General features: G+C 45.1%; 1 protein-coding gene across 2 annotated transcripts in view; it reads right to left on the bottom strand.

Moving 5' to 3' along the window:
• PIGN (phosphatidylinositol glycan anchor biosynthesis class N) overlaps positions 1 to 12,134 on the bottom strand; it is a 360,977-nt gene extending 348,843 nt beyond the window's left edge. The window contains exon 1 of one of the 2 annotated variants that reach the window (XM_063450558.1): positions 12,053 to 12,134. The gene's annotated coding sequence lies outside the window, so the exon portion shown is untranslated. The remainder of the gene's footprint in view (positions 1 to 12,052) is intronic. The other variant, XM_063450559.1, reaches the window with a different exon arrangement.
• Positions 12,135 to 12,757: the final 623 nt, after the last annotated feature.

Here is a 12,757-nt window from a genome sequence, read left to right as displayed (position 1 = left end):
AGCAGCAATCAGCTACTCTGCATAGCAAGTTTTCCAGGAACAGAAAATGGAAACCGGTGACTAAAGAGGACATCTGGAAGTTTCTGGGGCTAATACTTCTTCAGGGGGTGGTGGGGAAACCCCTGCAGAAATGGTACTGGACTACCAATAAATGGCTGGCAACCCCATTTTTTGGCACCATCATGTCCGAGTACCGATTTTCCCTCATAATGAAGAATTTGCACTACACCAATTTGACGAAGCCACACATCCAGCGGCAAAACTCAAGAAGATCTGGGAAGTATACCAAATGATCCTAAAACATTTCCAGCAGGCCCATGTGCCAGATAGAGACATCAGCATTGATGAAAGTCTGATGGCTTACAAGGGACGCCTCAGCTGGATTCAATACATCGCATCCAAGAGAGCACGGTTTGGAATAAAATCCTATATGCTCTGCGAGTCTGCCACTGGCTATATATGGAATTCCGTCATATACACCGGTAAAGGAACACAATTCAACCCCAGGTACAGCGGCTATGGGATGGCAACATCATCAGTCCTTACACTGCTTGAGCCATTGCTGAATCAGGGGTATTGTGTGACAACGGACAACTTTTACACATCGCCTGAGCTGTACGAGTTTCTGATAAAACACAAGACTGATGGATATGGAACCGTTAGGGCCAACCAACGTGACCTGCCATCTATGTTTGCCAAGAAAAAACTGAAAACAGGAGAAATGGTTGCCTGGCAGAAAGGAAAGATGATGGCAATGCATTGGCGTGACAAAAAAAACGTATGCCTAATGAGTACAGTGCATAACACCTCCACTGCTATGGTCCACACAAGAGGTGGGAAAGATGTCATGAAGCCACAACTTGTGATTGACTACAACAACACCATGGGAGGAGTCGATAGAGCTGATCAGGCGATGACATTTTATCCGGCTATGCGGAAACAACAAAAAAAATATTACAAAAAAATCTTGAGGCATCTACTGGAACAATGCCTCTGGAATGCCTATATACTGCACAGAGGAAAGAGTGACAAGCCTCTTGTTCATTCTGACTTTATCTGGAAGGTGGCGGAGCGGATTTTTGTGAACTACCAAACGGCATCAGTGGCCGTGAACAGATCTGGACGTCGTGCTGTTGACGTTGTCAACCCAGAACGCCTGACTGGTTGTCACTTTATGGATTACATCCCGCCAACCGCAAAAAAGGAAGCACCTACAAGGATGTGCGTAGTTTGCTGCTCAAAGCGAGATAGCAATGGAAAAAAAATCCGAAAGGAAACCAGATTCCATTGCCCTGATTGTGATGTCGGTCTATGTGCAGTCCCATGTTTCAAACATTTACCACACCCAGGATGTTTACTGAATTTTCTTTGTTTGACAAATTTCATTATTTATTACATTATTGAATAAAATTATATTATTTATTAGATTATAATTCATGATTTTATGTTTCGAACTTTATCACATCTGAGAGTACTTTTGGTCAGGTTTAAGAAAGTAATTACTGGCCTACAATACATAACACCAAATTTCCATGCAAAAAAATGGTACCGCTTTTGGTACAAAATTCCTGACATAATCATACCGCCAGGGAGGTTAAACAAGGAGCACAACCACATGAGTTTATGAAAAAAAGTTTATTACATGGGTCAAAATAATAGGCTCTCATACACAGTATCAATGCATAGAAAAGACAATAAATGACAATAAGTACAATGCAGGGGGAGCCTGGCAGCCAAGCAGAACAGTCGCACATTAGGCGAGCTCTGGGCCAAAGTGGGCAAAAAGTGCCTGCTTTCGAGCCCCAGAGATAAAGGTCTACCGACACAGCGATGCACAAACGGACCCTTGGTCAAAATCGGCAGCTACAGCCAGGGGATAGATCAGAGGCCTACATGCGGCCTACACAGACGGTGCGGGGGAAACGGCAGTTACCTCCGCCGACTGCGGCCTACACCGCCAACGGTCTCCCCGGCACACTCCATACCCCCCCCCTGCCGGAGAGGGATATCCCGGCACCAACAGCCCGCAGCCCTGGACTGGGGCACCAACCACGACTTGCCTGTACCACCGAAAGTACAAGGCACATCATGGCGGACGCCACGTGTCACCCAGCACTGGGGCCTCTGCTACCCCCACTGTCGGAGCGGCTTGACCGTTTGCTCACAGATTTTTGGGCCAAGCTCTCTTACCCCGGGGACATCCCGGGGGAAGCCCCACCGACTATAACCCCACGAGCCGACGGACAGCTACCCGCGACTCTGAGATGGGCCTCAGGGGAGCACTGGAGAACCGGGAGGAGGAGGGTTGACGACAGCCTCAACACTTTGTACGTCGACCAGTGGTGAGTCGCACAAAGCCTAAACGGGGACTCACCCTGTGGTCACCCTCTCGGCGCCCCTCACTTCTCTGGGGGGAGCACTGCCCCACCTGGGAACAAGCAGCGGACCGGAGGACCTCCAGCCCAGAGCTGCACCCTTAAGAGAACAAAGACCCACACAGGACTTCCTAGTCCCAGGACCAAGCTGCGTTCTTCTCCCCAGCATAAGAAGTCGAAACTGCATATGAGCCATCACCAGGAACAGCAAGCACCTCGGAAATGCCCGACACAACGAGCTCACATATCCCACCAGATGGTCCTGGGGTCCAAAAGAAGGCAACACCCTGCTATAAGTCAGACCCTGTCCCGGCTAGCAGACCAGCCCCATCTATTTGGTCACGGACCCAGAGACTCGCTATACCACGATAACTTGCAAGAATGTGAGGTACCCCTGACAGGCATTGGCTGACTGGGACCCCAGATCAATACTGCCAAAGATGCTTTGCAGAAGCCCATGTTGGGCACAGGGAGAAAGCACCGAGCAAAGTATCTACCAGACTTACAACAGAAGTGTAACCCACTCTTTCCTAAGACTCCACTCCCAGTGGTATTTTATGCCTCAGTTTTTATTCTCTAATCTACTGTTAGCAGTGGCATAATATTACTCAGATATTCCTACTGTGCAGTTCTAGCTACTGGATGCTTAGGTAGCCTGACAGACAAAGCTATTACCCTATTGAAATGTATAGCCTCTGATTAATGTTAATGCTAGTACTTCAACGATGGCGACTCACTGACATACCTGACCAAACATATGTTTAGCGGGGAAAAGCCTGAGGACTGCTTTCGGGGCACCTCATGCATGCTTGTACCATTTATATGCACTACAAAAATAAAGAATTAAAAAAAAAAAAAAGAGTACAATGCAATATCAATAAATTCTTGAGTTGCATATAAGCAAACTACATAATGCATAAATAGTTACATATAAGTGTACTAAATGGTTATATGAGATGCCAGATTCAATAAACCCCCAAAAATGATTAATTACACAAAAATATTAACAACATACCAGACCTAGTGAGAAGAAGGACAAGAGTCAACCAATAGACCCCCAACGTTTCGGCAAAATGCCTTTTTTCAGGCTCCCTTGATAAAGGCATTTTGCCGAAACGTTGGGGGTCTATTGGTTGACTCTTGTCCTTCTTCTCACTAGGTCTGGTATGTTATTTTTGTGTAATTAATCATTTTTGGGGGTTTATTGAATATGGCATCTCCTATAACCATTTAGTACACTTATATGTAACTATTTATGCATTTTGTAGTTTGCTTATAATGTAATGTCAGGCTGGCATACGTCTTTCTTCCGCTGATGCTATTTCCAAGGTTTCTTCGGAAATTAGGGGTTTCGGAGCCTTATCCTGGTTCTTATTCCATACTGGCCAAAGAAGGTTCTTGTTCCAGACATTCAAGAAGATGGCCTCCACACAGTGGTAACTTCCAATCTCGAACAATCTCATAATGAACAGGAATCTACCCTAGTGGTTCTGTAGAGGTTCAGGTTAATGGCTTGGCTACTGCTAGGTTACTTCATCATCTAGGTCTGCAAGAAGATATAAATTGCTGTGTTACTTTGATCAACTAGACTTCCTGCTTTAAAGGTCTACTTTCTAATAAGGGTCAGGTTTTTGTTTTTTGTATTGGTGTTGGGAACACCACTGCCTGCGTGTTCATCCGTCTGTAGACCCATGCTTCAATGTCTTTAGGATGTTTTTCTGCAGGTTTCTGTGTTTCTGCTTTGAAGTTCAGGCCTCAATCCTGAGAATCTTGCTGAAAAAAGATTTTTGCATCCATATGTTAACCTGAAGGTTTTGTAATCTGTCAGGTCCAGATATCCTCCTAGAGATCTGTTTTTCCTTCCTGGGACTTATCCTTGAATTTTATTGGCTCTTGGTAACTCTCTTTCGATCCTTTGGAAAAGGTTCCCTTACAAGTTTTGTTCCTCTAGGTCACCTCCCGGACAAGGTGGCAGCAACCCCGGATTTTGACCCCCTGGTGGCCGCGTATTTGACTCGTACGGGTCGGGACCCCAAGAAAGGGGTGGAGCGTAGCCTCCGTTCAGCGCAAGATAAACAGCTGGATATGCTGGGCCCCCTGTGCAGGATGTTGGCCCTAGCAGACGAGGCCTACACAGAGGGTACGAACCTGGACCCGGCCATCATGAGGGACTGGGCGCTACGTTCCATTTGCCTGCTGGGCAATGCCAATGTGGCCCTCTGCACAGAGGGCAGGAAGACAGCTCTGTTCCATATGGACAACAAACTGTCGGAGCTGGGGTCCAAAGAATTGGGCCCCCTGGCTAAAGGCCTGCTGTTCGGGGAACCTTTCATTAAGGAGCTGCATAAACACGTCAATCTGTTTCCCTCCCTGGATAAAGCACAGTCCTCCATAAAGAAGGTATCCGCCCACAGTCATCCCGGGTTTTTAGACAGGCTGGACGACAGCGGGTCGTGCCTCCAGCCGTGGCTGGTCTTCGGGCCGCCAAAGATCCCGTGGTCCATCCTTCTTTCCATCGTACCAATCCAGACCCCTCTACACTCAGAGGGTGGATAGAGGTCGGGGGTACCGTGCCAGGGGACGGGCAAGATTCAGGTGAGTATGACTCCTGCCACTTTCAATCACCCTCTATTGCATGCGGGCAGACTGTTTCACTGCAGGGACAGGTGGCGGGAGGTGTCTTCAGATGTATGGGTCCTGCGGACGGTACGGGGTTATGTCATAGATTTCCACTCCCCTCCAACACAGGTTGGGCCTCTAAGGGTCCCCATCATCACAAGAGAACAACAGTTCTTGATAGATGCGGAAGTTCGGGCTCTGTTCGCCAAAGGCGCAGTCCAACGGGTCCCGAATTTGGGGGGCTTCTTCAGCTCGATTTTCCTAGTGAAGAAAAAGTCAGGAGAATTCCGCCCAGTAATCAATTTGCGGGAATTGAACGCCTTCGTGGTCTATCAACACTTCAAGATGGAGGGCATCCATTTTCTTCGGGACCTTCTCCAGCCAGGAGACTGGTTCACAAGGCTGAACCTGAAGGACGCTTACCTCTCCGCCCCGGTGGACGAGGACCGTCGCAGATTCCTCCGCTTCCATGCCAATTCACATGCCTTCCCTTCGGCCTCAGCTCAGCCCCTTGGTGCTTCACCAAGCTCCTGAAGCCGGTAGTCGCCCAATTCAGGTCAGAGGGTGTCCGTTGCATAATATATCTGGACGACTTGCTGATCTTCTGCGAGGACCCCTCCAGGCTCAGATATCAGACACGCTCTGCGATCTCCTTATTGGAACACCTGGGGTTTGTAGTCAATCTGGAGCCTTCCAAGACGGTGGAGTTCTTGGGTTTCGAAGTCGATGTGAAAGAATGCGTTCTCCGCCTGCCTTTGGCAAAGATAGCGACCATTCGGAAGGAGATAAGACGGACTTTACGGCAAGACCGGATTACCCTTCAAATGTTAGCTTGCGTGGTGGGTCTCCTCTCGGCCTCGATACAGGCAATCTACCCGGGCCCATTACATTACAGGGCCATGCAACGGCTGAAGGCTCATTTTCTACGCAAGAGACCCTCTTACGACCAGATGATTTCCCTGTCTCCGGATGTGAAGACCGAACTGCGCTGGTGGCTCCTGCATATGTCCGCCTGGAACGGCAAGGCGATATTCGGACCAACCCCAGATTTCGTGCTGGAATCAGATGCGAGTCTTTGGGGCTGGGGTGCCACGTGTGCGACCGGGTTCATGGGGGGCCCGTGGTCGGAGAAGGAATCGGAATTCCACATCAATTGCCTGGAGTTGATTGCGGGTTCATTTGTGATTCGGAGCCTGGCAAACCACCTGTCGGACTGCTGCGTCCTCCTTCGGATGGACAATGTCTCAGCGGTGCAACAAATCAACAGTTTGGGGGGGCGCTCGGTCTCGAACACTATCAGAGGTGACGAAGGAGATTTACAGCTTCTGTTTCCAACGCAACATCACCTTACAAACGGAAAATCTTCCGGGGGAGTCGAACCTGACAGCGGACTGGTTCTCCAGATATTGGAGGGATGCCAGCGACTGGAAACTCCTTCGGCCCATCTTCCTCGAACTCATGTACCAGAGGGGTCCGTTCACGGTGGATCTATTCGCCTCCAGGACGAATCACCAGACCCAGACGTACTTCAGCTGGCTCCCGGATCCAGCGTGCGCAGCAGTGGACGCTTTTCTCCAGGTGTGGCCTTCGCAAGGAGCGTATGCGTTTTCCTCCGTTCGCTATGATTCCCAGGGTGTTGCAACAAGTTCGACGTCAACGTGTGTCCTTGGTGTTGCTGAATCCGCTATGGCAGAGTCAAGCCTGGTTTCCGGAACTCCTGGATCTCTCCTATCGGGATCTTCTTCTCTTACCGTCCTCTCAAATGCTCCTCTCGGACTCCCGGGGCAACCCTCATCCCCTAGTGAGGGACGGCCACCTACACTTGGTGGCCTGGACTCTTTCAGGGGTACCTGGAATGTCGAGGCATTATCGCAATCGGCTAGAGACCTTCTCTGGGATTCCTGGGCTCCCGGGACGAGGAGATGCTCTCAGCATGGGGTTCCTGGTGTCGCTGGTGCTTGTAACGGGATACTGATCCCTTTACAGGCCCTGTAACCAGCGTGTTGAATTTCTTATTTCACCTCTTTGACTTGGGTCGGTCGTACCGCTCGGTTAACGTGACTAGGTCAGCTATCTCGGTGGCGCATGTCCCACTTAGAGGTTTTCCCATCGGCCAGGATCCGCTAGTCTGCAGACTTCTGTGTGGAATGAGGCTGGCGCATCCTCTGGCGCCTAAGTACTCTTCCATCTGGGACGTACGTATGGTTTTAGCGTTCCTTCGGGAATGGCCAAATAACCAGGACCTTTCCCTTCGCCAGCTTTCGGCGAAATTTGCCCTCTTGTTGTGTCTGGTCTCGTTCAGACATGTTTCTGATGTCCTGGCCTTCAATATCTACGCTTTCACGTTCTCTCCAGTGGGGGTCTCCTTCAAGGTGGTTAGACGTACCAAGTCAGATTCGACGGCTGTGTCGTATCCTTACTTCAGGGATTCGCCGAAACTCTGTGTGGTGAAGGCACTGGCTCGCTATGTAGCTGTTACCACTCCATTTCGCTCTTTTCATTCTGGCCAGTTGTTGATCTCGTATGTCAGACCCTACAAGCCGGTCTCGTCCCCTACCCTGGCTCGATGAATAAGATGGTTATTGACACTGGCGGAGGTGAATGCGACCTTCGGAGCGCACTCGGTTAGAGGCGCCGCAGCTTCCAGAGCTTTCATGGCAGGCGCTTCCCTTCAGAACATTTTGCGTTCGGCGGACTGGTCCCATGAAGATACTTTTCGCAAATTCTACTTTAGACTGTCAGACCATGCTTCTTTTGCTTTGCTGTCAGAGCGTTAAAACAGCAAATATGAAGCCTCCTGTCATGTTATAAAATTGTAGATTATACTAGCTTTAGTGTAACTATAATCTTAATTTTATTAATAACAGGAGGCGAATATTTTCCACCCAGTTTTATTTCCCCCCCCTTGTTTGGATTGATTGAATTTCTGTTGATTTGTCTGGTCGCCTGGGCTAGATTTGGTAGTCTGGGGAAGTTGGAGGAGGTGTCTGGTATATTGTATTGCCGGTAGTTGATGATGGGTTTCATGTTTTTTGTACTATCAGTACTGGATAGTGGGATTTATGTCTTTCTCTGTACATTTCTTTCACTAATCAGTGTTTTTCGACTGTTTATTTCGTTTCAGTTTAATAGTTCGACTACAGTTCATAGAATCGACTGTTTGGCAGGATGAAGATCAAGATCCCATCCAATCTTCGAAGTTTTCTTCCAGATGGCATTCATTGTCGTATTATATTTTTCCCTTTAATTAGTTTATTGGCATTGTTGTGTACATAATTTGGTCGCAGCGTGAAAGAGGAAATGGTTGGTTGGGAGGAGCCTTTTATAGATGCCTATGTTTATCTCTCTATGTTAATGTGCTGCTGTGGAGTTCTGGTAAAGAGAGACTTAAGCAAATATTCCCTCCTGGCATTAATAAAATTAAGATTATAGTTACACTAAAGCTAGTATAATCTACAATTTCTGTTAGCCTTATATAAAGGGTATTAAAAGATACTTTGATATTTCACTATTATTCATATCCATTACTGAACACATACAGAAACTCAAACATGATGACCCCCCCAGATGTTTTGAACTACAACAACTCACATGATTACCTGGCTATCTGTTTTATTAAATGAATCATGCGCATTGGCTGTTTTATTCATAGAATCATGGGCGTTGTAGTTCAAAAACATCTGGGGGGTCACAAGCCTGGGGCAAGCCTGTCTTAAAGGAACACTATAGGATCTGAAATGCAAACCTATTGCAATTTAATATAAAAACACTATTGAGCTTACCGGCCCCCACTTGCTCACATTAAATAAGTAGAAAAACATACCTATATTTCATCACCGCACTGAACTGCCAGCACTGGCTCCCTCCCCAATCCATTTCCTTGGCTGAGATAATCAGAATTGATAACCTCAGCCAATCCAATTCTTTCTCATAGGAAAGCATTGAAAGGCTAACGCACATGTGCAGCAAAACACCACACTGCGTCAATCAGTATCTCCTCATGGAGATGCATTGCCTCAATGCACTTCTATAGGGAAAGTTCAGTACCACCATGGAGACGCTGACCGTCAGAGCTGCACTGCACGTTGTGCTGCGCTAACCCCGGAAGCACCTCTAGCGGCCGTCTGAGTCGCTGCCACTAAAGGGGTTAATAGGCTGTTTTCTCTGAAACGGCAGTGTTTGTATTAAAAAGCCTGCAGGAACTGACTATACTCACCAGAACAACTACATTAAGCTTTAGTTGACTATAGTGTCGTTTTAAGGAGACAAATTCCGTTTGTATAGTACTAAAGAATACAAGCAATGTTCATGTTTCCCACTTATTGCACCAAAACATTTTAAATACGGTTTATAAAAGACAAAAAAAAATGGTATTAAAAGGATACTCAGGACACCATAACAAGTTAATCAAAATTAAGTTGTTATGGTGCCAGGAAGTCCTTGGTGCTTGGTCCCCTTTAGGATTTCAACCATTTACAAACTATTTAACTGTTTTAGGGGATCTTGCCTCAATGTCTTATTATCAAGTGTTAGATGTAATACTTTCTTCATGGATGGGATGGTCAGTGATTTCAAGTAACAAGGTTGTCGCTACTATAAGAATGTGGCCTTTCATGATCCTTTTTAGTTTACTAACTGTTTTGGGGACTTTCTTAAACAATCCCAATTTTGGTGAAAATGTGACAATAGATGGGTCAATATTTTTAATTAACAAATTAATATCCTTCCAAACAAGTTTCCCACAGTGCCACCATAGGTGAGACAAAGTTCAGAGGTTCCCATATGCAGTCCAACATCTATCTGAAAAAGTTGCATTAATTTGATGTAATCTCGAAGGGGCCAGGTACCAACCATTTCAGTTTTTAGTTAGAATTTGGATAGATAAATTTGATCTGCCTATGTCTCATCGTTGGGCATTACAGCAGTTTGGCGCTATGTGCCTCCATAGATCTCCCTCACCAACCCACAAGCAGGGAGGGAGGCAGGAGAGGACTCTAGCCATCAGCTCCGCCGGGTTCCTCTCGCGAGGTTGGAGCATTGCAGCGGCAACCCTCAGATCTTGCGAGAGTGAACTCTAGCCCCACAGGCTAGAGTTCACTCACCACTGGACCACCAGCAGCATGGTTCCCCTCCCTACAAAAGGTAAGAAGGGAAGGGGGTTATTAACTAAACGGTCCTCACACAATACTCACATACATCACCCACACACATACAGCCAGCACACACAGCAGTGTGTGTGTGTGTGTGTATATATATATATATATATATATATATATATATTATATATGTATACACACACACAATATATATCCTTTAGATGCACATACATGCATACATACACACACAGAGTGTGTGTGTGTGTGTGTGTGTGTGTGTGTGTGTGTGTGTGTGCTTTAGGGTGCACACCTTTATGCAATAGTCTGCACACGCCTATGCTTTTTATACTGCTATTGTTTCACCAGTTCAAGTCAAATGTTACTTGTTATTTGAAATGTATTTATTATATTTTGCCTATATTACATGCACACTGCATTTTCACTGGGCATTTTCTTGATCTGATATGTGCCCATCTCATTGAAACCACAAATAATACTTGGCTATCACTTCTTAGTGAAATAATATGTGGTGTGCTACACCTAAACAAAGCTCCAAATTGTGTTCAAATAAATCTTCTCTGTATATTACCCACAAAGCAAGGTATGCAATTTAAAATCTTATGTTAGTAGCCAGGCCTTAATAGTTACTCACTACTATAAGCCTAGAGGGTCCATGGCACGCTCACCACAGGACTACCAGAGAATGCCAAGTACTCAAGCCGCCTCCCTGGCAAAACGTAGGCAAGAGGGAGGGGGCGTGGAAAAAACATTACAATAAATATTTTATTAAAACAATATGTAATGCATAAATACATACCTTGCAAAAACCTCCTACATATAAAATCCACACAATATTACAGACAGCAACGCATACACAAAACTGCAAAGAGCCCCTAAACCAGACAAGCACTGCAGAGGAGCAGGTCCAAGAACTGGCATGAATGAATACAAAACCATCTGCCAATCAAGCAGATCAGCCAACTAAATGTGGAGCTTGGTTGGCATGAGTCTATGATGCTCTCATTCTAAGCTTCCTGTAGACAGGACTCTGAAAAAGTGACAGTCCTGGGCAAATTGGAATGATTGGGAGGCCTGCAGATAGCCCCCATCACACACACACAAATAGTACACTTAACCCACATACACACACTTAATGTTACAGAGAGCCCCATACAAGCAAGACCAAAGACAATATATATACACAGAAACACACACACACACACACAACACCACAAAGAGTACGCAGACATAAATAATACAACAGATGATAATTCCACACATAATTATAGTTATTTTGGCTTATATTTAACAAAGTATATATATCAAAACCATAATTTGGTATTTAGTGCTGTTACTAAATGATGGAATGCTTGCATATTAAGTATAATTAAAACTGTTTAATTATTAGACTAATAGTCAAGTTGTTAAAACAACAATATCAATAAAATTCACTAAACTCAGAATCTTTGTAAAATAAATCTGAATGCAAAAACTGACCAAAAATAGTTGGCTTGTAAAAATCCCCCAACTCAGCCATAGTCACAACTAAAGTATTTTTACTGCAGTTTTGTCATTCAGATTTAATTTGGGAAAAGTCAAGAGTTCTTTTCTTTGATCGGCATTTAAAATAATAGTTTAAATAACTCAAATATCACATTTAAAAGTTTAATGAATGAACATAAAAAATGCAAGTCATTCTGAAAGCACAAGTGATTGAATAAATGGAACCCCATGTATAATATTTGTAGCAGTTAGCTACTGAAACATAGATTTCAATACCTCCTGCATTGCAATCCCCAACATCTCTGAACTCCCTTTCCTCACTGATTCTGTAATACAGAAATGTCCATTCTGAGCTTCAATCAGTGCTCAGTCCTTTATTTACATTTAGTTTGGCCGTCTATTCGCTTAAATACTCTTAACCTATAAACTACAACTGCTATCACATAAGTCCTCACTCACCCCCAGTTACAGCTTTCCTGGATGCTTTGCTTATATTCCCAGCTACTCTTCTGTCATTTTGTCATGCTTGTGCATACTTCCTGGTCGCCGAGTGAGGACGTCGATTTTGGAGCATGCCGGGAAATGTAGTTCTTGTCAGACGATTCTACTTGGCGCAATACCTAAATTCTCACATTATTAGACATCAATCGCAGCTGTATTAGTTTTATGTCAGATGTATACTGAACGACATTCCTAATGAAATATATGCTATATTTAATACAAAATACAATCTTATAAACAATTTAATAATAATCACATGATGGCTGATGATTGTTGCTAGCAGCTATGCCCTGTCCTAATGCTATTTAAGGATTTACAGATCAACTGTTTCCTGTACATTTCTCTTATTTATGCTGATGGACAGTGTATGAAAAGTGCTGCTCTGTCATTTACTGCAGTAATATATATATATATATAAATATATATATATATATATATATATCAGTTAATTAACCCCTTAAGGTCACATGACATGTCTGACATGTCATGATTTCCTTTTATTCCAGAAGTTTGATCCTTAAGGGGTTAAAGGGCAGCTGCTATTGCTTATGTTGTCTAGTCATGATACCGGAGAAACTGTCGGAAGCCAAGCACAGAGAAGTGGACACAGGTTTCTTCAGGAAGGAAGAGATCTTTATTCGATTCACCGACCGGGACTCAAAG

Source organism: Pelobates fuscus, chromosome 4 (assembly GCF_036172605.1).
Source record: "Pelobates fuscus isolate aPelFus1 chromosome 4, aPelFus1.pri, whole genome shotgun sequence".
Lineage (NCBI taxonomy): Eukaryota > Metazoa > Chordata > Amphibia > Anura > Pelobatidae > Pelobates > Pelobates fuscus.
The sequence above is the reverse complement of the archived record's forward strand: the minus strand, read 5'-3'. Positions and strand labels throughout refer to the sequence as shown.